We start from the raw sequence: 25,758 nt of genomic DNA on the forward strand, positions 1-25,758 counted from the left end.
CATTTCCAGCTCCTTCATCATTTTGAGAGGAATGTTCTATAAGAATAATGGCCACATGGATGGAGCAGCTTCAGAGTACATAATAAAATGCTGCAGGTAACAGGAGTGAGTGAGCACAATCTCTTGCAAATCCTAGTACCTTACAAAGGGATGCTTAACTTCCTGTATAGAGACAACAGAATTAAAGTACAAATATACATTGTGCTTAACCCTGGCTGTGCTGAAAACCCCACATGGCTGTTATGGTGTGTTCAGGGTTATGGATGGTACATATAGAAACTAAGTTCAAATCAGGTCCATATTCAGGACACAGCTCTCCCAAGGTCAGGGCTGTCTGTATAATTTACAAGCAGCAGGCTAGCGGCTTGTGTTCTGGTTTCCTTCTGATAGTTGGCTCTGACTGAGGATAAGAGCTTGCTATTTCTTTATAGTTAAAGGAGTTACTCTTTCAGCTCAAGTGGTAGCGACTTGGACTTTTAATGTTGAAGACCTTGGATTCTGTCTTTGTGTGTGTGTGTGTGTGTGTGTGTGTGTGTAAGATAGGATTACTAGTTAATAAGCGTTTTAGAATTTAAAGGGATCTTTGGCTATGTTCAGGTTGAGTCATGTGTGTGACTTGGGATGAATTGGTTGCATTCCACCAGCTCTATATAGCAAAGTGTGGTAGGAACTACATCAAGGGGTCATTCATCATGTTACTTTCTTCTTTCCTTCAGTCTGTCAGTACGGCCTCTTATTAGGGATAACCCTAAAAATGATTCTGTAGAACCATCAGACTGGTAACTTGACACTAGTATTGAGGCAAATGGTGGACTAGAAATCTAACAACGCTTTCTTGTCCAGCCTCCAAAAATTGATTATCTTCCTTTAATTCTGCCTCGTAATTAAATTTCTGCCATAAGCTGCTTCTGCTAATTCAGTTATACCTCCCTTTTCATTGACAATAGATTTAATGGTTCATGCTAAATATACAGACTAACTTCTCCAGCCCAGCTAAACTAGGCTCTTTAGGATTGGAGCCAGGACTTATGATTTTAGGTAACAATGTCCAGTACTTCTCCTGAAAACCCTTTAAAATGGGGGTGGAGGTGGGGGAATACACACACACACACACACACACACACACACACACACACACACACACACACACTTGTGTATATTCTAATCCAGGAGGAGGAAATAGCTTTTAATTCAAAGTTATTAATTAAGTGATCAAATACAGTATTCTGTAACTTACACTGTTACAGTAAGTGGGGGAGGAAGGATAGTTCTATGGCAAAAGCACATGACTAAGTCAGATGAGCTGTTTTGGTTTCCTCCTCTGCCACTGACTTTGTGTCTTTGGGAAAGTAATTTAAGGCCTGATTTAACTCCCACTTGAAGTCATTCCGTTGAGTTTAGTGGGGGCTGGATTTGGTTTATAAACTCACCTGACCCTCAAATTTTCTTATCTGAAAAATGGGAATACTTGCTCCCAGAGGGATGTTGAAACTAAATTAATTATCTAAGGGTTTTATTCCGCCACCCCTCATTGTAGTATCTGAGCACCTTCTATGTAAAATCAATAGTAATAGCAAAGTTCCTAGTGGACTTCCTGGAGTCTTTTGACACTTCTTTTTCTGGGTTAAAAACTCTGTATTAATGTTTGTAAAGAGCTTTAGGATCCTTGACTGGCAGGCCCTGCAGAGATCCAAAGTAGTAGTATTCTCTGTTCTGTTGAAGTAAGATAACGGACTGTAAGAGAAGCCATTTCTAATCTTTCATAACATTATTAATGGCTCCAGAAAACTAAACTGGTGTCCATGTAGTTCGGTTGCCTTTCTCCTACTCCTAGATCTGGATAAATTGTAATATTTGGCGGTTCAAGACCAATGCTTGCATGTTGGGATTTTTCTTTAAGCTAAAATTGACTCGTTCTTTCTGAAGAACATATAACATTATCAAGCAGGGAGAATGGTGTAAATGGACTTTGAAGGCCAGTAGAATTGAGGGTTTGTTTTTCTTTTTTTTTTTTTTTTTATATGCACAATAAGAGAAATCTACATACTGATCAATTCCCTAGCAGTTTTCTGTATTTCAGGACAAATAGAATGTACATTTAGGCTGTAAAGTCTCATAGCTCTATGCCTGGGTGGGGAACCTTTTTTCTATCAGGGACCACTGACCCACAGAAAACATCAGTCGGTGGTGGGGGTGGGGGTGGCTCAGGCTTCCCCTAGGCTACAGGGTGAGACGGGACTCCAGGCTAGGGCCAAGGGGTTTGGAGTGAGGGAGCGGGCTCAGGGCTAGGGCAAGGGGTTGGGATGCAGGGTTTGGGTTCCGGGAGGGGGCTCAGGGCTGGGGTAGGAGGTGGGAGTGCGGGGTGCAGGCTTTGGGAGGGTGTTTGGGTGCAGGGGGGAGTTCCGATCTGGGGCAGGGGGTTGGGGTGCGATTGGGGTTGTGGGGTCTGGGAGGGAGTTGGGGTGTGGGAAGGGTTTGGACCTAGGTCAGGGGGTTTGGGGTGCAGGTTCCAGCCAGGGGACGCTTACCTCAGGTAGCTCCCGGTCGGTGAGGCAGTGGGACTAAGGCAGGCTCCGCGCCACCCAGGCAGCGGGTCCAGGGGGCTCTGCTTGGTGCACGCAGGCACCGCCCCCACAGTTCCCATTGGCCGTGTTTCCTGGCCAGTGGGAGCTGCAGAGTCAGCACTGGCAGTGGGGGGCAGTGCACAAAACTTCCCTGATGGCCCCTCTGCCTAGGGGCCATAGGGACATGCCAGCCCCCTCTGGGAGCTGCGCTGAGCTGACCAAATTTTTAAGTCTGGCAACCCCAGCTGTCCCCCGCAGCAGGGTGAGCCGGCACTTGTGGCTCCAGTCCCAAGAGGTGAGGGGCGGGGGGCCGAGGCTCGGGGTTTCTGGCCCACGGCGCCGAGACTTGTTGCAGGCCGGCTGAAACGAAGCAGCGGGCCAAATCCAGCCCACGGGCTGTAGGTTCCCCACCTCTGCTGTATGAATTTGGAGTGACTACTGAAAAATACTCATAATTTTCACACTAAGGGCCAGATTTTGTTCTCTGTTACATTTGTGCAGCCCTGTTGACCCAAGAGATGTCCACAGGATGGCCACAAACAAGATTTGTCCCAAAGACTGTAACTTGGGGGAAAACTCTAGGTACATTATGTATGTCTTATGCTTTTTCTTTCAGGCAAGTGAATGCATCTGAATTGCTCTGAGGAGATTCAAAATAAGAGGTAAGGGTTGTTGTTTCTCCCTCCCCTCCTTCCCCCCCCCCCCCCCCCCCAGATTCTGCCCCATTCAAGGCACCCAATGATATTAAAGAACAGAAAATGTAAGCCTCAAAACTTGGCTTGCGGCAAGTGTTAATCCTCTGCATTGAGCCAAATTTGGGGTCACACTTATGGTCAGGATGCTTTAATTGTTGAACTGAAGGACAAGTCTGGTCTTTACATCAGTGTTAAAAACTTTTATCTTCACACCAGAATGAATTTCTTGAGAATTCAGTAATTAAGTTTTTTATCTTTTTAAGCTAATTTATCTCCAGTGGGGGAAATTTGTACAAATTAGATTGTATTCAGAGCTAATAGTCTATGCTGCCCCATGAGGGCAAAGTCCTTCTTTCCATTTCAAAGGACGACTTCCTTGAGAACATAACTAACCTATTTAAATAGAATAGAATAGAATGGAATTTTAAAGTTCGGAATAACTCACTTTGCCTCTGATTAATGTGACTTATGTCTTCATAGCATACTCATGTATGCCATGTGTCTCTATGTAGTTAAAATTAGGTAAACGAAACATTAAAATACTCAGCAAATGGGAAAAGGTAAGTAAGGTTCCTACAGAAATATTAATGTGACCACATTGTGCACATGCAAGAGCCAGCTCTTAAACTGGTGTGAATCAGTGTAGCTACCAGTTGCGGATCTGGTCAGTAGTAGTCTCTTACTGTTCCTGGATAAATGTGTAGTTATTGCTACTGCATTTCCCCTTTCAATGCTAAATTTTTCCCAATAAGATTAACACAATTATATCATTACACATTAATTGCTCAGGAAGTTTCTTTAGTTTCATTTCCCCAGTGCACAGGATACAAGCTATTAAAGCGATCGTGTGTTCAGATTAAAAGGCCTGGGGCATTCAACCTCAGTTAATTTTCTGGACTACCTCCCCTTCTGTAAAATAAATATCTTTTTCATTACAGAAGATCCCAGTGTATTTCACGACTGTCCACACACAGCACAACTGAAATGCAGCCACCTCTTTTGCATAGCATGCTGCACAATATTTTGTGTGCCCATGTTGGAGGGGGTGAATTTCTGCCAAGAACCCCTACTCTTAATGCTATATGCATCCGAAGAAGTGGGTTGTAGCCCACGAAAGCTTATGCTCTAATAAATTTGTTAGTCTCTAAGGTGCCACAAGTACTCCTGTTCTTTTTGAGGATACAGACTAACATGGCTGCTACTCTGAAAACTACTCTTAATAAAGAGCCATTAAATTTGTCCATGCAGAACAGACAGGACATCAATTAAATTCTTTTACAAAGACATCCCCCCACACACATGGTGCATGACACCCTAATTTCTTACATAGGACAAAGGACTGAGTCAAGCCTGCTAGGATTTGAATTTGTGGCTTAAGTCTAAGTAGACATCTCCTATGGCTAACACCATAACCTTTATGGATATGTGTGTAGTTGAAGCAGCAAACCCCTCTTCTCCCAACTCCTCTGTGTGAGCACAGTTATATCAATATAGAAGTGCTTATACCAATATAGCTTATTCTGGTTTGGGAACTGTAGTACCAGTATAAAGCACTTTTTATACTGGTATTACTGTGTCCATACTAGGGCTTTTACTGGACTAACTATATCAGCAAAAAGTCACACCCCTCACTGACATAATTACACTGGTACAGCTTTCAATATAGACCAGCCCTTGGGCTCCTAAGTCACTGAGGTGCTTTTGAAAATGTTAATTTTTCCTGTTCTTTATTTAGGATTTTCACAAGCTACAGGATATAGGAAAAACATGGCAGGTGAAATATATTGTAAGCCCCCGAAAGTTTGTGGGGGTCTCAGAGACCTAAGTAGTACCTGAAATTACTTTATTCAATTTGGAAAAAAGTTCAAATTTTGAGTTGGTGGTGTCCTAAAGCAATAGTAACTCACCAAATTGAAGTGTGCAATGTATATGTTGTATAGCCTAAACAGTAATATCTTAAGATGAATGTTTCAATAGGAAAAAAATTATGGTCCCAATTCAGGGAAGTACTTAATCATGTGCTTATGTGCTTCCCAGATTGTTCAATCAGGGCCTATGCCATAGCACGCAATCTACTTAACCATATGCCTGTCTTTAAGCAAATGAGTAGTCCCACTGGGACTCTTTATGCACTTAAAGTTAGTCATGTGGTTAAAATGTGTGCTGAATTGGGGCCTATGTGAGCAGAACAGCTCAATTAACATTGGTATAGGAACCTTTCCTTCTGTATTTCTCGACTTTAAAGACTTCCATTGTGCAGTGTTAAGTCATGCATTTGTGCAGCTTTGTATTAGAATTTTACTGATGTGCTCTCTGTGCAAAGTTTGACTAACGAAGTTCTACCTTTGTATTTTTTTCAGAATAAAATAAAATACATCTGCATACTGCAAACTGTAACCTTATAATTTGGTTTGACATACCAGTAAATATCCAGTTAATGAGTACTGAGTTAATAAAATACATTCCAAATGATGCATATGTAATCTTGCAGCTAGAAGTTTTTCAATCCCTACTTTAAACTCTTTTCAACTTCAATTTTTGTGTTGGCGAATAGCTTTCTGAATAAAACTGACAGTTTTAGAACTGTAATTTAATTGGCATTTATGGGGTGAACAATCTGTCATTACATGATGCTGCAGGTGTTCTTACAGGGTTTTCACAAGGTTTAATTGTGTTGTGCAAGAAGCTTAATGATAGCATGATACACCTCCAGAAATAGATTTGTGATGCTCGAAACATGACACACTTAATGTTTTAAAATTGGGCCCTTCTGGTTTAATTTATGAATTGTTTTTAGAATCTGTTTTTCCATGTGACTTGAGCTTTCACAGAGGCACGATATCAGGTATAAACAGGAATGCAATGAGACTCTGTCATGTGTCCTGCCTATATTTACAACCTGTGTATGTAAGGTGTGATGGATTATTCTGGTGTAATAATGTTTGCATGTCATTCATGCGAATGTCTCACAATGCACAGACATTGCAATGGTCGCTAGATATGATGGGGTTGGGGGATGGGGGGGTTAATAGACTAGGAGATGCCTAGGGAACTGATAACCACCAGTGTGGGAAACCAACAGCTGCTGTTGATAGTGTCGATAAGGTGAGTATCAAGCTCTTTTGGGTTTTTTTTTGGGGGGGGTGGTGGTTAAGGATTGGTGAGCTGCATAGCTGGTGCAGGAGATCAACCTCGAACAGAGTAGATTGGGTTGGGATCTGAGAGGAGGCAGATCAATGGCAGCAAGTGAAGATATTGGGAGAATGAGATCAGATATAGTGTAGATTGAGGGGCATAGCCACGAAGGGTTTTGAAATCCAGGAGACAGAAATCTCCCAAATTCTATGGATGAGATGTGGGGAAAGCGGTAGTGTGTATTCTTGTTGGTGAGCATATTTGCAGCGTTATTCTGAATAGACTGGAGACTTGGTGAGAGTGATGCTCAGAGGTGGTAGAGGAAGGAATTGCTATAATCTACACGAATGAGTGGCTGAGAGAGGACAAGGGCATGAGGCAGTGGTGTGCATACACTGTTGTGGAGGTGGTATTGGGCAGATCTAATACTGTGAGGTCTGAAGGACAAAACACTGCAAACATCACAGAAAGCAATTTTTTTCTGGCAGGTAAATGGGCTGCTTGGTTTAACCAGTCTTTTCCAGTTCCACAGTGTATGGAGAAAGATCTCCGGTTCAGCACTGAAACCTACAGCCAGAACTAGCAAGTTCTTGGATTCAGAATGATAGAACTAGAAGTCTAAAAGTGGTTGCAGAATCCAGAGCAAGAGAGATTTATCCGGGCAATAAACCGACTTTCCTAAACACTTTAATCAAAAACTGAACTGTCTTTATCTTAAAGGGATGTTAAAGATGCCCCTATATCTTGAAAACTCCACCAAATGGAAGGGTGTATGAGGTATTAGGTTGACTTCTTACCCATGAAATATCACAGGACTGACAGTAATAGTAATGGAAATAAAACCCTTTATCTACAGCCCAGGAAATGGTAGGGTAGAGTGACCAGGTACCCTGGTTGTATTGGAATTATCTCGAATTGCAGTCAGTGCTCCTGAGTCTGGGTTTTTTGGGAAGTTGTGTGGGATTTTTTTTGCACCCCAACACCCAGTTTCATTAAAAACTGGCCATTGCCAATCTAGCTACTCCTGCTGGATAGCTCCTCTATATTAAGTTGTCTTTTTACCCATCTCCTCCTGGCGTGCAGTACAACTTGTTCCCCCTGTCCGCACAGCCCCTATTATTTCTCTGTCTCTGCTCACTCTCCTCCCTCACATCTGTCTTTGTACCTCAACTCCCAGCCACACTGTAACTATATATTCCCCTAGTGTGATGGAATCAGAAAGGAGGAGGCAGCAGAAAAGCAAATAATTTAGACTGTGCTAAAGCATAAAGTGGGGGGGAAAGGTGGGACCTGTAGGAAGGGGAGTGCCATTTAACCTACCAAGTAGTCGCATGGCCCTGAGTGTGCCCTGAACCCTAATATGCCTGTTTAGCAGCCCAAACCCTCCTGAGTGTTTCTGAACTCTTATTCCCTACAAACATTGTTCCCTAGCTTGAGGATTAAATCCTGGTCACCCTATGCAGTGCAACTTCTGATTCTTCCTAATTTTCCTCTTCCTTGATTTGGGATTGTGGGGAACTTCTGGAGATGAGAAGGTAATATAGTTCCTTGCCCATTCAGTCCATGACCTCTGAGTCTGCAGTAGTTAACATGGTCCCTTGTTTACTGACAGCTAGATTAATTTGTGCCTGCTTTCTCCCAAAGCCCTAAAAGGTGGTGGACCCAGAGCACCTCTTTTAATGCTACCCACTCATTCCCCATCATGAACAGTTTTTTTCACCTTTACTTTACTCTGTGGTAATGCTAGAACAAAGATAATTATCTCCTCTTCTTGCCAGATTTCCTCCCCTATTTTGGGCTTCCCATTGTGATACACAGTTGGCAAACTCCATTCTTCAGTAGTTGCACTTTGTGGTGTCTCTTTCCCTTTGATTTCTCTTAGCTCAGACCCCAGTTCAAGTCAGCCAGATGACTGGCTTAGGTGTATAAGGCTATGTCTACACTACAGCTTATGTCTGCAGAATTTATGTTGCTTAGGGGTGAGAATAAACCATCCCCCGAGCGACATAAATTACACCGACATAAGCACCATGTGGACAGTGCTGTCAGTGGGAGAGCTGCTCCCGCTGACATTGCATCTGCCGCTCATAGAGATGGTTTTATTATGCCTATGGGAGAGCGGTGCAACTGCGTCACTGCAGTGCTGTACGTGTAGACATGCCCTAAGGCACCGCCTCCTCCTCCATGTGGCAATGCAGCTTGTGCTACATTTTGCCTTTCAGCTGATAAAAAGATAAAGAATATACCACAAATTTTTGTAAAAGAGAATTCCATTGACTTTCAATTTTGGCATTTATCTCTCGCCGCCTTTTGGTAGTAACTACAAGAGCTGGATGTCCAACATGGATAAATTAAGTACTGAAAGCCTAACATAAACAAGTGGATCACACTACCATTGAAGTGAAGAATATTGCGTAAGAGAGTAATGTGTATAGATAAACCTTAACTATAACAGACCTGGCCATCTGCTATATTACAAAGTAATTAGGCCAATTTAATCTTGGGACCATTCCTGTCTTATATTACTAAATGAAGAATGTATTTTTACTCATATTTCTGCTTCTTCCTGTACCCAGCTTCTTTCCTTCCCTTCATTCTTCTTGCTTTTTTGTCTTTCTCATTTCTTCATGTTCATTGTATAATTCAGTTTTGCTAATATTTTCACTATTGAAGTTCTTCCGTATTGTACTTAATATTTATCACATTTTTGCATGTTTCCTTGAATAATTCAAGAATTATTTTTTTAATTAGGATGGATGTGCAACACCTCAGGTATGCTTCATATTTTTCACTTTAATGAAGGGACTTGCAGTATCAACTCCTGGAAACTTCTTGATCTTTCCAATGCTGAAAAAGCTCTAAAAATTTAGTTTTATTCAGTGAGTGTTTAAAAGATAACAGCACTAATTCAGAGACAACCTTGCTTGAAATGTAAATATATCAGTAGTATTGCTGAAAAATTAATTATGGACTAATATTTCAGAAGTGAAAGGAGATACTGAGCTTGGCATTCTCTAACAGCAGTGCTTTTCTTCTCCACATTCTGAACCTACTACACACACCTTCCTTCCAAATTTTGCATGAATGTTGGTATAGTACAAGAAACAAAAAAAGAATTGTATCCTACTGCAAGTATCTCATGTTGATTCACTGCTATACAAATGTTCATCCTTTAATAGTGTGGGATTACAAAGCATTATCATCCTCAGATTGACTCAGGTAGTGCTATTTTTATTTAATCTGTATTAAGGTATCATTGTGCATCTTTGGTCTTGCAGCATAGAGGTAATACGATTTACTATTTTTATAAAAATCAGTATGGCTGTATAAATCCTGTCAGTACCAAGAACTGAAAAGATTAGTCATGAGCTCACTCTTTTTCCTTCAGTAGTGAGTAGCTAAACTTTTTTTTGTTTTCCATAACAACCTAAACCGTATTGGCCAGTTTTGGAACAAAATAGTCATACTTGGCTTGTGGTACAGCATTTTCTCATCACTATGTATGATGGTGCATGGAAACACAGGACGCAATCTTGCAACACTTAAATGCTCACAGATAACCTCATTGATTTTAATGGGGCTACTTGTGTGAGTAAAGATTGCTTACATGAAGTAAGGTGGTAGCATCAGGTCCCATACTCGAAATCGTATTACCCTTGTAGAGATGATCAGCTAAAACTGATCAACTGCAACAGTTTCTGTTTGGGGTTTTTTCCTTTTAAACATGTGGATGTGTAGAGAAAGAAGGACTGTAATGGAATGAGACACATTCAGACTATATTAATACATGGCCGTATTATCCAGTTATCTGGGCAACCACACCCACAAAAGCTTATGCCCAAATAAATCTGTTAGTCTTTAAGGGGCCACCGGACTCCTTGTTGTTTTTGTGGATACAGACTAACATGGCTACTCCCTGATATTTAACTCCTAGAACTGTATCTAGTAGAGGTTTTATGCATCTGTATGTTTATGGAGTTACCTGACTAATTCAGACAAACAAGTCTTGACTCTGATTAGTCAAAATATAAAATGAGGTGCATGTTTAAGGAGCAGATCAAATCACAGTGAAGTCCTTGGAGTCTTTCCTTTGACTACAGTGGGTTTGGATCAGGTTCTAAATTTCTTGATGATAACCTCCATCATGTTCATCACTGTTATCACTATATAATAGCTTGTATCCTGAGAAAAAGAAATGCATGCCCATGCCCGGTAGCTGAGGTCAATCCTGCTTGGGGAAATACAGTAAGAGCTGTCTACAAATAGTATGTCAGATTGACTTTGATGGTCTGACAATATTCCTATGGGCAGAACTGACCGCTGACTTCCATAATTTCTTGACGTGGCTGACCTGTCACATGAAACAATATAGAACTTTCAGATTTCAAAAGAAAACAATTGTTGTCATTAATGCAAAGGAAAGGAAACTAAAGAAACCTGGACAGAAGTTATGTATGAACTGTGGCTGAGTTTTTTAGATTTAGGCAATTTAAAGCTAGTTACCAAAAATAAATAAATTAAATCCCCTCTCCCCCCCCCCCTTTTATTTGTGTGTTTAAAAAAAAAAAAAGTTGCTTATTTTGAAAATGGGCTCAGTAAAGTTAACAGGAGCTGCTGGAATATAACCTTAACATAAGAATAGCAGTACCAGCAGTGGCCTGTCTGGTCCAATATCCCGTCTTCCGAGATTAGCCAATGCCAGATGCATCAGAGGGACCACACTTTGGAAAATCAGGCCACATTTGTTTGAAAGATTTGACTGAACAATTTCCTTGAAAGCCATTAACATTAGAGCTGGTGGAAAATTTTCCATCTGTGAATACAGATTCATCTAAATTGAAATGCTCTGCAGTTTCCTGCCAGCTTGTCATTTGGTAGCATGCTGGGGAGTCAAGAGCCTGGAAGCCCAGGCTCCCAGTTTCCTAGGTTCCTCTAAAGCTCGCTTGATGTAGAGCAGGGCTTCCGAGCTCTTGCAGCTCTTCAGTAGCTTGGTTTCCTACGGCTTCCAGGGTCTGCAGCTCTGGATGCAGCCTGCCATGCGGGCGGGCGGCCCCTGAATTGAGGACCCCAGGGCTTTCAGGGTTTGTGACTTCAGGGCAGCCTGCCAGGTGGACTGCCCTGGAATCGTGGACTCCCAGGGCTTTCCCATTTTGGAGAATTCCAAAATTTGAAGTGTTTGAAATAAGAATGAAATCAAATTTTGAAATATTAAAATCCTCCATGAAATAGAATTCCCTTTCTTCACTCAACTCTCATCAGAACTGCTGGCCAAAATTTCTAACCTTGCATGCCTGAATTTAGGCACCTAAAATGTATATTTAGGCACCTAACTTTCAATATACAAGTTGGAAAATTTTGTTCACTAGGTTTAATGGCTTTAAGCGAACATGATTCGGTCAAATTTGGCCCACAATTTGTTGTTTGTAAATGCAAGAATTTACAAAGCCTCATGCCATTCAAAATGTTTAGCTTTTATTACTACTTTTTGTCTTCTGTTCTTAATCTAAAGTGGGAGTAGAAACATCAGAATGGAATCTTTTCAGCTCTCTCTTTAATAACCAGGAACTCTAAATGACAGTATCCATCTGGATAAGCTTTGCATTTAGTTTGATTTCATAGCACAAATTCCACTTTAGGCAGTTTAAATTATTATAGTCATAGGGGTTGAAGCACTCCAGAGCCAGAGGTCAGTCTGTGAAATAGAATGGTTCCATTATACAGCGTTTCTTGATAATAAAATCAATAGATTATGAAGATGCAGTAATGTTACTTTCCATAGTAGTGTTGCAAACAGCTTCCTTTATAAAGCCCTATTTTAATCCCACTCCCTAATAACGACAAATTGTTTAGCTAGGTGAAGGAATTACTGGATGAAATCTATGGCTTTTGTTATGCAGGAGGTCAAACTAGAAGATTATAAATTGTCCCTTTTTGCTTTTAAAATCTATGAATAACTGAGTTGGAAAGCTTGTTGGATCTGAAAGTTGCCAGACTTGGACTGAAGGCAAAAGGAAATATATCTGCAAGGTTTGAAGAAAAATTATCAGTGTTTTTGAAGTACAGATTGAAAAATATAATTACCCCAATCTGAAACATTGACCCTTATCTAATAAATCTGTGTCACCCTATAGAAAAGTAAGTCTTGTTTCTACTCCTTTCATACATAGAACTTCAGAGTTACTAATATCAGAGTTACAAACTGACTGGTCAATCACAACCTCATTTAGAACTGGAAGTATGCAATCAGGCAGCAGCGGAGACAAAAAAACAAAACAAAACAGAAAAAACCAGTACAGTACTATGGTAAACATAAACTACTAAAAAAATTAAGGGAATGTTTTTAAAAAAAATAAATTTTTTTTTTGACAAGGTAAGGAAACTGTTTCTGAGCTTTTTAAAAAAAAAAATAAAGAAAAAGCAGCATTTTTTTCTGCATAGTAAAGTTTTAAAGCTGTATTACGTCAATGTTCAGTTATAAACTTTTGAAAGAACAACCATAACGTTTTGTTCAGAGTTATGAACAGCCTCCATTCCCGAGGTGTTTGTAACTGAGGTTTTACTGTACTTTCTATAATGTTAAATTGCCTTGAAAACTCATGCACTGATTGTATTTGAAGAAAATAGAGGCTTAATTACAAAGTTAACCATTTTTGTTGATGAGTTATAGGTTTTTCCAGCATCCTATCGAAGAACTGGACTCCAGTTGCTTCATCTCTTCGACTTTAGCCATTGGCTTGCATTTTCTGTACTACCCTTCCCCTCCCCTGAAAACTAAGATTCTTGTTTACATTCATAGCTGTGTTCAAAGGTCCACTCTCTTTTTAACAAGAGGCTCATGTGAGCTCCTGAAGACTTGCTCCAGCTAGTCAGTGGTCATTCAAGGTTGCTGTGCTTTGACAAAACACACATTTCTTTACACTGGATAAGAAAGTGTGCAGTTTGTTCCAGTGGAAAACTTAGTCCTTTCTAGTCTTTTCCTTTCTTGCTCATAGTTACTTGAGTTTTGTAAATGATGTGATCGAGAAATATGTTCTTGTCACTTAGCATCTTAAGGCCTGGTCTGTATTTGAAAGTTGTACCACTAGAACTATTGGGGATATGGGTATGATTGATAGAACTATTTCAATAAAATAAGTAAATAAAATAATCAATCAGTACAAGCTGTAGGGTTGATTAATTATACTGATATAAAGGTGCTTTACACCAGTACAGTTGTTTCCCTTTCTGTGAAGGAATAGCTATACTGGTATAAGTACCTTTATACCTATATAACTGCATGCTGCGGCAGAGATGTAGTGTTTCAGCTATACCAGTATAATTAAAGTGCAGGGCTGAAAGTAACTTAATGGATTTACCAGTGCACAGGGTGACCGGGTCCCTGGGCAAGGTGGGGGGGCCGGCTCTGGGTCCCCAGAAGAGGCGGGGCCTTGGGCAGAAGGGGCGGGGCTGGGGGAAGACTCCCCCAGCCAGCCCTTCAGCGCTGCCTGGCCCGCGCTGCCTGGGGCTCCAGCAGTGAGTTAAATGGCCTGGGGCTCTGGCTGCGGGCACGCTGGCGGCAGCGGTGGCCGGGAGCCCCAGGGCCCTTAAATCGCTGCCAGAGCACCAGGGTAGCAGCGGCCAGGAGCCCCAGGACTACGGCGGCGATTTAAAGGGTCAGGAGCTCCAGCTGCTAGGCCCTTTTACATTGCCGGGCCCCGGGGCAGCTGTGCCTCTTGCCCCCCACATCAGCGGCCCTTCTGGTATGGTCAGCTGTGTACTGGCTCTTAGCGGTGGACCGGCTTACCTTCACCTCTGTTAAAGTGGTGCAACTTTCTAATATAAACAAGGCCTTAATTGGGTCTTGAAAATTGTTTTGTGGAATATTTAAAACCAGTCTGCCCCCTCCTACTTATGGGCAAAACAGGGAAACCTTACAAAGGAAAAACAAAATCCTCTAATTGTGGATATCCCAGTCCCCTTTCTTATGCCTTGCGTTACCTAGGATGAAGCAGTAGCACTGGAAAGTTAAGAACATAAGAATGGCCATACTGGGTCAGACCAAAGGTCCATCCAGCCCAGTATCCTGTCTACCGACAGTGACCAATGCCAGGTGCTCCAGAGGGAGTGAACCTAACAGATAATGATCAAGTGATCTCTCTCCTGCTGTCCATCGCCTCCCTCTGACAAACAGAGGCTAGGGACACCATTCCTTACCCATCCTGGCTAATAGCCATTAATGGACTTAACCTCCATGAATTTATCTAGTTCTCTTTTAAACCCTGTTATGGTCCTAGCCTTCACAACCTCCTCAGGCAAGGAGTTTCACAGGTTGACTGTGTGCTGTGTGAAGAAGAACTTCCTTTTATTTGTTTTAAACCTGCTGCCCATTAATTTCATTTGGTGGCCCCTAGTTTATATTATGGGAACAAGTAAATAACTTTTCCTTATTCGCTTTCTCCATACCACTCATGATTTTATATACCTCTATCATATCCCCCCTTAGCCTCTTCTTTTCCAAGCTGAAAAGTCTCAGCCTCTTTAATCTCTCCTCATATGGGACCCGTTCCAAACCCCTAATCATTTTAGCTGCCTTTCTCTGAACCTTTTCTAATGCCAGTGTATCTTTTTTGAGATGAGGAAACCACATCTGTACACAGTATTCAAGATGTGGGTGTTCCATAGATTTATATAAGGGCAAGAGGATTAGAATAAGGACCCTATGCAGAGTTCCTACTTCATTGGAACAAGACACAATACTTGTCCCCACCATGATTAAAACATGAACTGTAGTGTACATGTTCCCAGCCCCTGTTAATGGCCTGGCTTGATATGGACAGGCTCTTGAATGACCAGGTGCAATACAGGGATTATTATGCATGCTTTGCTTATGCAGAAGATAGACAGGTGCAGCAATTAAATGTCTGAATAAAGCCTAAGATTTACCCTAAAGACAAGCTGAAATCTGAGAGAAGTGGGTTAATGACGAAAATGCTAGCAGGCCCTTGAGTATAATGATGCTGCTGGAGGCTTCCATAAAATCAGGCTTAGTGATGACAGTTATGATACATGGTATTGGGAGAATGAGAAACTGCAGTCATTAAACAGAAATGGGCCTTTAAACTAATGGCAGCTACCTAAACAGTTTTACAATAAAATAATTTCCATAGGCTATTATTTTTCAAATTATACAGGGGCCTCTTAGCTTTTTACAAATTGGAAAATACTCTGATTCTGTTGCAGTGCTTTTTACATTCCTTCTAAAGGTCAAACTACCAATCTCTCTATAGGTTTTAAGGCAGTGTTTTTAGTGAGACAAGAATGAACAGCAACATTTCCAAATTAGTTCACTGATTATAATCCCACTTTCTTGAAATGATACCAATACCAAATATTCATGCCTGTACCAAAGTGGATTTCTAACCTGGAACATAATAACTTCTTTTCTTCTTCCATCCCTACTATCCAATATATTGATAGAGTGCTTCAGTGCAGTGGGCTAAGGGTTTTTTACCGCTCTGCCCCACAGAAGATGATCCTGAAGTTTGTTAATAACTGCTTCATGTTTTTCCCCTTGAATGTCATAATTTCACTTCCATCCTGCAGCCTGGGAACACAGAGTCCACAATGCAACATCTGACCTGCCTCTTCTCCCATCTGGAACCATCCTCCTGGGTGGTCAGATGTGTATGTCTCTTCTTCTCTAGTGCCAAAGACCTTTCCCAGGGGCACAGCCAATCATTGGGAAATGCCTCAGCCAATTAGTTAAAAGGGCATTTCAAGACAGTCAGCCAAATAGGTAATCCAGGGGATTTCTTGGTATCAAGCTGCAGGGTACCTACTCTATTTACATATTCCCACCAAGTTGTGGCATCAACTGTGCTGAGTGATGCTCTGTGAAAAGATTTGTAACGTGTCCCATCAGAATTGACAATGCACTGAGAGTTGCCTTGTGTCAGGTACTCTAGCAGGAATAGTAGTGACAATTGTATTTAAGGTTGCAGAAGTCTTCATTCTAACAATCTTTTTGTCAGCTGGTCACAGCTTTCACCTCTTTTGCTGACTTTTTCAGGCTCTTGCTGAAAGGGGTGTTTTGGGGGTGTGCTTGCTTTTTATGGTATTTGTTTGCTTTAGGCATTTTTGATTACGAGGAGAATGGGGGAAGGAACAAAATACTCTTATTTTTTGAGGGGGGAGGAAATTATATTAGAGCTCTACAGTTTGAAATACTTTGCATGTAGAGTGCTGAAATACATCATGGAAGTAGTCATGTCTATCTTGGGTTTTTATGTATATATCACTAGAGAATCTGAGCGCCTCACAGTTATTGTCACAACACTCCTATGAGACAGGGAGTGCAGTTATCCCCATTTTACAGATGAGACGCTGAAAAGCTAAAGGTACATCCCTGCTGGAGTTGAGAGATGTAACTCCCAGCTTGAGCAGATGTTCACACGCTAGCTCCACTTAAGCTAGTGCTCTAAAAATAGCAGTGTGGTACTGGCAGCTCAGGTTAGATCCCTATATATGTTTGTAGGATCTTGGATGGGATTATACTAGGGCAGCTAGTCTAAGCTGCTGCCCATGCCCCTGCAGCCATACTGCTGTTGTTAGCACACTAATGCAAATCCAGCTAGTGCATGGACATCTACCTAAGCTGAGAATTGCACCTCTCAGCTTCTGTAGACATATCCTACAAGAGGTCACATAGGAAGTGGGACAGATTCAATTCCCTAGTCTGTCACACAAGTCCTGAATTAGCACCCTAACCATTGGACCATCTTTCTTCAAGGAGAAGGGCATGTGAGTGCTCCAGGAAAACCTGCCTTTGGCTTGACTTAATTGTGAGCCTTATAAACATACACTTTGCACATATGCAGGGAAGTTGGTATAAGTATTGGCAACATTCCAAAGGCAGGCTGTACTATGTGTACCTCCTAATCTTAACTGGTTATCGAAAACTTCCGAAGCATTGCCTCATTTGTTATTCCACTTCTAAGCTTCCCTGGAGAAGGTGCTCTCATATGGACTTCCTGAGGTGGGATATGGCATTCTGGTGGTGTCTTAATACATTATTATTGTAGCATGAGATGGGGGTAGGGGAAGCTTGTTGTGTTAGGCACTGACTGTACACATAGAGCTTACAATCTAAATAGACAAGTCAGACAATGGATAGGAGAAGGAGAGTATTTTTAGCCCAATTTAACTGATGGGGAATAGGGGAGAGAGAGTGTGTGACTAGCCAAAGATCGCACAGCAAGTCTGACAGAGCTGGAAATTGAATCCATATTTCTTATATATCCTGGTACGATGCTTTAATCACAGACCATGATTTCTCTAGCCAAATAGCTCCAGATTTTATTTTTATTTTTTTTAAATCCCTAGGAAATTTATATAATCACCACTGAAAGCACATGAAGGTTGTACCATGAAGCCCTCATGCAAATGTCAAAGCCTGATGCATTAGTGCCCCATATTCATCTGAAGCCCTGGTTATCTGAAGGCTTTAGTTGTTCCCTGAGATCTTTGGATTAGGAGGGTAGTCCTGTATTACACTACAGTTCTTTCAGATACCTTTGGCTCACCATTCACTTCCTTACCCTGTTTCTACCAAGAACAGGCCTCTTACAGATAGTCCTCTATTGGAAAAAAAGCCTCCAGAGAGTGGTCATGTAACAATGATGTGGCTTAAGTAATATTTTCCCATTATTGTGGAGTGGTATTTGGGCCTGAAGATGAGAATAGGAAGAAGGGTCAAGTTAAATATAACCTGAATGTTTGAACAGATGGTTGACTTTTGTTACACTGAATAGTTTAGTTTAATTTTAGAATTTTGCAGGAGGTTTTAAACTTTTGGTTTCTTGTACTTCACAATCTGACTGTAAATATGCTGTAGAATTTACTATTTTACCACAGAACTTCATGGAATCCTCAGTTAGCTTCACTGGTGCTTTGCACATTCTGCCTAAAATGTCTCCTGTCTTTTGAGATCTTGAAGGAGCCCCTTTGGTTTCCAGAGGGTCTGTTTTTCTAGGTGCTAAATAGCTGAAAGCTGAGTAAAGAGGAGGCGGTGAGGGATTTTTTTGGTCACATACGGAAAAGAGAATTTGTTTCTAATGCACACACTCAGCATTTATTGATTCCTTCAAGTGGCTAGGCTTAAACCTAAAATCAGTTTTTGTTAATTATTTGTAATGCTCTTTTAGTCCGTGGAGCTGCAGAAATGAAATATAACTGGCCCACAGTCAAAATGAAGAGCCTTTTATCAAAGCCACACCGAGACAGGCCATCTCCAGGGCTTACATTTTTTTCGGTTTATCTTCTGTAAATAAAAACTTGGTGCTTTGAGAATATCGGTCTCTCTTCTCAATGCTAGTGATTTCTTTTAACTGTTCTTATCTCCTCACTCAAACAGCATTGCCCGTCTCATACAAATATATTTGGTAATTCAGTTAAGATCCTCCCTCAACATTATTGCTCACTATGCTACACTAATTTGTTTACACAGCAGTACCAGTGCAAGATCAGTTTGGAGAACCATTCAGAATACTGCTCCTTTCTGCCTTGTTCCAATTATCGCTCCTCCCTCTCCATTCAGTTTCTCCAGCACCACCTTTCCACCTGCCAATTCTTCTGGTAGGTCCACAGGATCTATTGTTGTGATGCCAGGTAGAAGGTTTAGATTACCTAATGTAAAAATCTGGAGGCAAGAAAATGCATGGGATCCTGGTAGAAAGTAAAGAGTCTCACTCACATGTTCTAGGGCAGTGGTTCTCAATCCTGGGGGCCACTTGCTGCCCAATCACGCAGTTCTGGCCCATGTAACATCGTAGCGTATATATTGTGTGGAGGTTGCCCACATAACACATTGAGAGCTACATATGCAGCCCACAGTGGTAAATAGGTTGAGAACCACTGCTCTAAGGAGACCAGCCAGCCCCCGAGATACTATTTTAAAAGCCTCTTGTTCCCACCCCTGTAGGCAGGTGTAGCAGTTGTCAATATTAGTGCTAACACCATCAATATTTTCCCTTTGAAGATGGCAATCTAGTACTTACAGCTGGAGGTGCTTGAAACGCATCTTCAAGTTTGCCTGTTTATCCAAAGAGTTCATGTTTTCTACATTCTTGGCATATTAGAGGCAGATTGAAGAGGGTGAAATGAGGATTAGCTTTGCAGGGCTTCTTTGTATCTGTAGCAGACTGTTAACTTCCCGTGAGGAAAAGTGACCCAAGTCCTTCAGCAACAGGAAGGAGGGAGAACCGAAGAATAAGGATCATGGACTTAAAAAAAGCAGATTTTAACAGACTCTGAGAAATGGTAGGTAAGGTCCCTGAGAAGAAAATCTAAGGGGGGAAAAAAGAGTTCAGCAGAGCTGGCACTTTCTCAAGGAGATAGTGTTAAAAGGCACAATTGCAAACTACCCCGATGTGAAGGAAGAATAATAGAGCCATATTGGCCTCTTATCAGGTGCTCTTTAATGACCTAAAAATCAAAAGAGAATCCTGCAGAAACTGGAAAATGGACCAAATGCTAAGAAGGAATACAAAAGCACAAGCCTGTAGGGATAAAATAAGACCGGCTAAGATACATAATGAGTTATACCTAGCAAGGGACATAAAAGGGAATAAGAAGAGGTTCTATAAATACATTAGGAGCAAAACAAAGACAAAGGAAAGCATAGGTCCTCTACTTGGCAGGGAAAGAGCACTAATAACTGATGACATCAAGAAGGCTAAGGTGTGTGATGCCTATTTTTCTTCAGTCTTCACTTGAAAAAAAGGTTAATGGTGACCAGATACTCAACACAATTAATATTAACAACAAGGGGAAAGGAACACAAGCCAAAATAGGGAAAGACAGGGTTAAAGAAAATGTATATAAGTTAGATGTATTTCAGTTGGTAGGGCCTGTTGAAATTAATCCAAGGGTATTTAAGGAATTAGCTGAAGGAATCTTAAAACCTTTAGCAATTATCAAGGAGAATGGGTGAGGTCCCAGAGTAATGGAGAAGGGAAAACATAGTACCCATCTTTAAACAGGGGAACAAAGAGGACCTGGAGAATTATAGACCAGTCAGACTAACCTCGATACCTGGAAGTAGACTGGAATAAATTATTAAGCAATCAATTTGTAAGCACCTAGAGCATAATAGGGTTATAAGGAATAGCCAGGATGGATTTGTCAAGAGCAAATCATATCGCAGCAACCTAATCTCCTTTTTTGACGGGGTTACTGGCGTAATGGAGGAAAACAGTAGAAATGACGCATCTTTATTTTAGTAAGGCTTTTGACACAATCTCACATGACATTCTTATTGGTAAATGAGGGAAATGCAGTCTAGATGAATTTATAAGATGGGTACACCTGGTTGAAAGACCATACTCAGAATAGTTATCAAGATTTACTTTCAAACTGGAAGGTCATAACTAGTATTATTTTCAGGGGTCAGTCTTCGGTCTGGTACTCGTCAATATTTTCATTAATGACTTGGATAATGGAGTGGAGAGTACACTTATAAAATTTGCAGATGACACCAAGCTAGGAGGATTGCAAGCACTTTGGAGGATATGATTAGAACTCAAAATGGCCTTGACAAAATGGAGAATTGGTCTTAATTCAACAAGATTAAATTCAATAAAGAATTGAATTTATTTTTCCTTCCTAAGTGCAGAGTACTTAGGAAGGAAAAATAAAATCCTCAGCTACACAGTGGGGAAATAGCAAGGTGGTTATAGTGGATTGCAAATTGAATGAGTCAACAATGTGATGTGGTTACAAAAAAGGCTAGTATTCTGCAGTGTATTAAGAGGAGTGTCATATACAAGTACAAGTGCCACACTTTAGGAAAGATGTGAACAACTTGGAGAAAGTCCAGAGAACAATAAAAATTATATTAAAAAAAAAAAGTTAGAAAACCTGTTCAATGAGGAAAAGTTTAAAAACTGGGTATGATTAGTCTTGGGGGGGGAAAAAAAAGACTGAGTGGGACCCGATAAGTCTTTAAATATGTAAAGTGCTGTTACAAAGCAGATGGTATTTGTTCTCCATGTCCATTTATGGTAGGACAAGAAGTAATGGGCTCGATCTGCCACAAGTGAGATAGAGATTAGGAAAACATTCTAACTATAAGGGTAGTTCTTCTTCGAGTGCTTGCTCATATCCATTCCATTAGGTGTGTGCGCGCCGCGTGCACGATCGCCGGAAGATTTTCTACCCTAGCAACACCGGCGGGTCGGCTGTGGAGCCCCCTAGAGTGGCGCCTTCATGGCGCTGAATATATACCCCAGCCGACCCGGCGCCCCCTCAGTTCCTTCTTACCGCCCCTGACGGTCGTTGGAACTGTGGAGCGCTGCTTAGCTGTTCTCCACTCTCCCTAGCTTAGTTTGTTGTATCACAGTGATAGTTATAGTTATAGTGTTTATAGTTAAATAGTTAAATAGTTTAAAAGTTGTTCTAAGTAGTTCAGGGGATTAAGGGGGTCGTCTCCCCCTTTCTCCCCCGGCCGCGGGGCCGGGCTCATGCCCAACGCTCCCGGCTTCAAGCAGTGCGCCTCCTGCGCTAAGCCTATGCCCACGAGCGACCCGCACGACTCCTGTCTGAAGTGCCTGGGAGAGTCCCATCAAACAGACAAGTGCAAGATCTGTAAGGCCTTCAGACCAAGGACCAAGAAGGAGCGGGACTTTCGGCTCCGGCAACTCCTGATGGAGGCGGCACTTAGTCCGGACGCTCCATCTACAAGTCAGGCCCCGGCACCTAGCACCTCGGTGCGCAGTGCCCCGGCGGCACCGGCTATGACGACCACGCGAGTGGCGTCAGACAAGCCTCCCCGGCACCGGACCTCGTCGGCACCGCAAGCAGTGCCTCGGCGCCGGTCATTATCCCCGGGGCCTAAAAAAGCCCATAAGACGGGGACATCCATGCCGAAGACGCCGGCTCCCCCAGTGCCGGGGGTAGAGCCGCGTCCGCCGGTGGAGCACCGGAAACAGGTGCCTCCAGCACCGTCGACTCCGGCGCCGAGGCCGTTGAGTCCGGTGCAGATAGCGTCTCCACCGAGACCGGCGGTGATACAGTGCCTCCCGTCGACTCAAGAGACCTTCGCGGCGGCGAGAGACTTAATAGCTCTCACGGAGCCGGCACCGCCTCAACCACCGGCACCGACTGCACCGTTGACTCGCCCGGTCCAGTCGAGGGGGAAACCTGCCTTGATGCGCCCTCCATCGCAAGGGCTGGAACCTCGGCACCGATCCAGGTCCCGAAGCAGGTCCCCACGCCGCTCGCAGTCCCGGCACCGAATATCGCCTCGGCACCGGTCGTACTCGCGGCCAAGATCATCTTCGCGGCACCGCTCTACGTCTCGGCACCGCTATGATCGTCGGCACCGATCAACGTCGAGACGTAGTTCTCGGCACCGCTACGGTCGACGCTCGACGTCGAGAGGCCGCTCCCGGCACCGGGCATACTCCAGGTCCTCGTCGAGGTCCAGATCCGACTCCCGGCACCGACGAGGTCACCGGTCGCGGTCCCGGCACCGATCGCCGGCACCGCGTAGAGATAGATCATCTCCGGACCGGCACCGTGCGGCACTGCAGCCAATCGGAATCGTCTCGACGCTCTCGGCACCGCCGTGGCCATCGAGATCGGAGTCCCACTCCTCGGAGGACCTCTCGAGATCGGCATACCCCCCTCAGGGGCAAGCCGAGGAACAGGACTTGGGCCATTGGCAGGAGATGGCAGAGGACCATTCTCATGGCCCATCTCACTGGTCGTTTTGGACCCCGTGGGCGTACCATCAGGCGCAAGGGGCTCCAATTGCTTCGACCTCTCGCTCCGGTCACTCCATCAGAGGGGCCCCGGAGTCCACCATTTCGCGGCCTCCGCCAGGGGGCATGGAGGCTTCTGTGTCCGCACCACCTGACGCCCTGGACCCAGGCGCAGGTGATGCTCCAGCCCAGGAACAGAGAGACCAGGACCAGCCCTTGGATCCTGTTCCACCGGAGGCATCTTCCTCTTCTTCTCCGGATGAGGCAGTGGCGGGCACATCGTGCACAGGCCCACCTCCAATAGATCTTCGGGCTCACCAGGATCTTCTGCGCAGGATGGCCCGTAATATGGACCTGCAGGCGGAGGAGATAGTGGAGGTGCACGACCCGATCGTGAATATCCTTGGAGCGGATGCCCCATCGAGGGTAGCGTTACCCCTGATCCGCACGATACAAATCAATGCGGATACGATATGGCAAACTCCTGCCTCTATCCCACCCACAGCGAGAGGGGTGGAAAGGAAGTACTTTGTCCCATCTAAGGACTATGGGTACTTGTATACCCACCCCCAACCGTGTTCACTGGTGGTGGAATCAGTGAACGCACGAGAGCGCCACGGCCAGCAGGCTGCAGCGCCTAAATCAAAAGAGGCTAAGCGGCTCGATTTGTTTGGCCGTAAGGTATACTCAGCCGGAGGGCTACAACTTAGAGCGGCAAACCAAGAGGCGCTACTGAGCCGCTACAATTTCAACTCCTGGAACTCTATGGGAAAGTTTAAGGAGTTGATTCCCCAAGAGTCCAGGGAAGAGTTTGGGGCCATGGTAGAGGAGGGCAAGAAGGTGGCTCGGACCTCCTTGCAGGCCTCCTTGGACATAGCAGACTCAGCTGCGAGGACCCTGGCTTCGGGTATCGCTATGCGCAGGATCTCCTGGCTTCAGGTTTCGGGTTTGCCCCCGGAGCTGCAGCAAACCCTACAGGATCTGCCCTTTGAGGGACATGGATTGTTCTCGGACAAGACGGACTCTCGCCTGCAGAGTCTCAAGGACTCGAGAACAATCATGCGCTCCCTGGGGATGCATGTTGTGGGCCCTCAGCGCAGACCATTTAGGCCGCAGTCTCAGCACTTCTACCCCCCCCCCCCCCCCCCGCCTCGTCAGAGACAAGACTCGGCCCGGAGGCGAGGGCGAGGTGGTAGGAGAAGATGGGCTGGCCCTCAACCCGGTCAGAACCAGGGGCCACCAAGACCACCTTCAGGTCCTAGACAGAACTTTTGAAGGTGCGGTCGAGGACGGCGCCCCAGTCATCCCCCAGGATCGTCTCTCCCACTTCCACCGCGCTTGGTCCCTTATAACTTCGGACTGTTGGGTCCTCCGCACGATGGAGAGAGGATACGCTATCCAGTTTTCTTCTATTCCCCCCTCCCACCCCCCTTCCCCGTCCCTCTTCAGGGACCCTTCTCACGAGCAACTTCTTATACAGGAGGTTTCTATGCTCCTGGCCATGGGGGCCATAGAGGAGGTTCCGATAGAGTTAAGGGGCAGGGGATTTTATTCCCGTTACTTCCTGATCCCCAAGTCCAAAGGAGGTCTGCGGCCCATCTTGGACTTGCGCGGACTCAACAAATTCGTAGTAAAGTTGAAGTTCCGCATGGTCTCTCTGGGGGCCATTATCCCTTCCCTCGATCCTGGAGACTGGTTCGCCGCCCTCGACATGAAAGACACATACTTTCACATCTCAATTTACCCACCTCACAGACGCTTCCTGCGATTCGTGGTAAACGCGATGCACTACCAATTTGCAGTCCTTCCCTTCGGCCTATCCTCGGCCCCAAGAGTGTTCACGAAATGTATGGCTGTCGTGGCAGCGTACCTTCGTCGGCAAGGGATACAGGTGTTCCCGTACCTAGACGACTGGCTGGTACGCGGTCGCACCAAGGAGCAAGTTCAAGCTCACGTCCACATAATAGTGCACACATTCAACGAGTTGGGCATCCTACTCAACAAGGACAAATCCACTCTAGAACCTACCCAGAGAATAGAATTCATAGGCGCAGTTCTAGACTCCAGACGTGCACAAGCCATCCTGCCAGACAACCGATTTGGCACCATCACGAGCCTCATTCAAGGGCTCCAGACGTTCCCAACTACCACGGTGAGGTCGTGCCTTACCCTGCTGGGTCACATGGCTTCCTGCACGTACGTAACCAGGCATGCCAGACTTCGGCTTCGCCCACTCCAGACCTGGGTGTCGTCAATATATCGACCACATCGGGACAGCCTGAACATGGTGGTCACGGTCCCGATCTCGGTCCTGACCTCCCTCACCTGGTGGCTAGATCACAATGTGGTCTGCGAGGGGATGCCATTTCACGCCCCACAACCCTCTCTGCACCTGGTCACAGACGCTTAATCTCTGGGTTGGGGCGCCCATCTCAACGAACACCATACCCAGGGCCTGTGGACTGCACCCCAGCTAGCCCTGCACATCAATGTTCGGGAACTGATGGCGGTGCGCCTGGCGTGCCAGGCATTTCTCAACCTCCTACGTGGCCGATGTGTGTTAGTTCTCATCGACAACACCACGGCCATGTTTTACATCAACAAGCAAGGAGGAGCACGTTCGTC

At 44.0% G+C, this 25,758-nt stretch overlaps 1 protein-coding gene across 3 annotated transcripts in view; it reads left to right on the forward strand.

Annotated features, from left to right (window-relative positions):
* The window catches only part of HPCAL1 (hippocalcin like 1), a 125,756-nt gene that overhangs the window by 22,244 nt on the left and 77,754 nt on the right, over nt 1-25,758 (forward strand). For 2 of the 3 annotated variants that reach the window (XM_054022824.1, XM_054022825.1), the window contains exon 2: nt 3,181-3,226. The exons of the other annotated variant lie outside the window; for it this stretch is intronic. The gene's annotated coding sequence lies outside the window, so the exon portion shown is untranslated. The remainder of the gene's footprint in view (nt 1-3,180; nt 3,227-25,758) is intronic. 3 annotated transcript variants of the gene reach the window in all.

Source organism: Malaclemys terrapin, chromosome 3 (assembly GCF_027887155.1).
Source record: "Malaclemys terrapin pileata isolate rMalTer1 chromosome 3, rMalTer1.hap1, whole genome shotgun sequence".
Classification (NCBI taxonomy): Eukaryota; Metazoa; Chordata; order Testudines; family Emydidae; genus Malaclemys; species Malaclemys terrapin.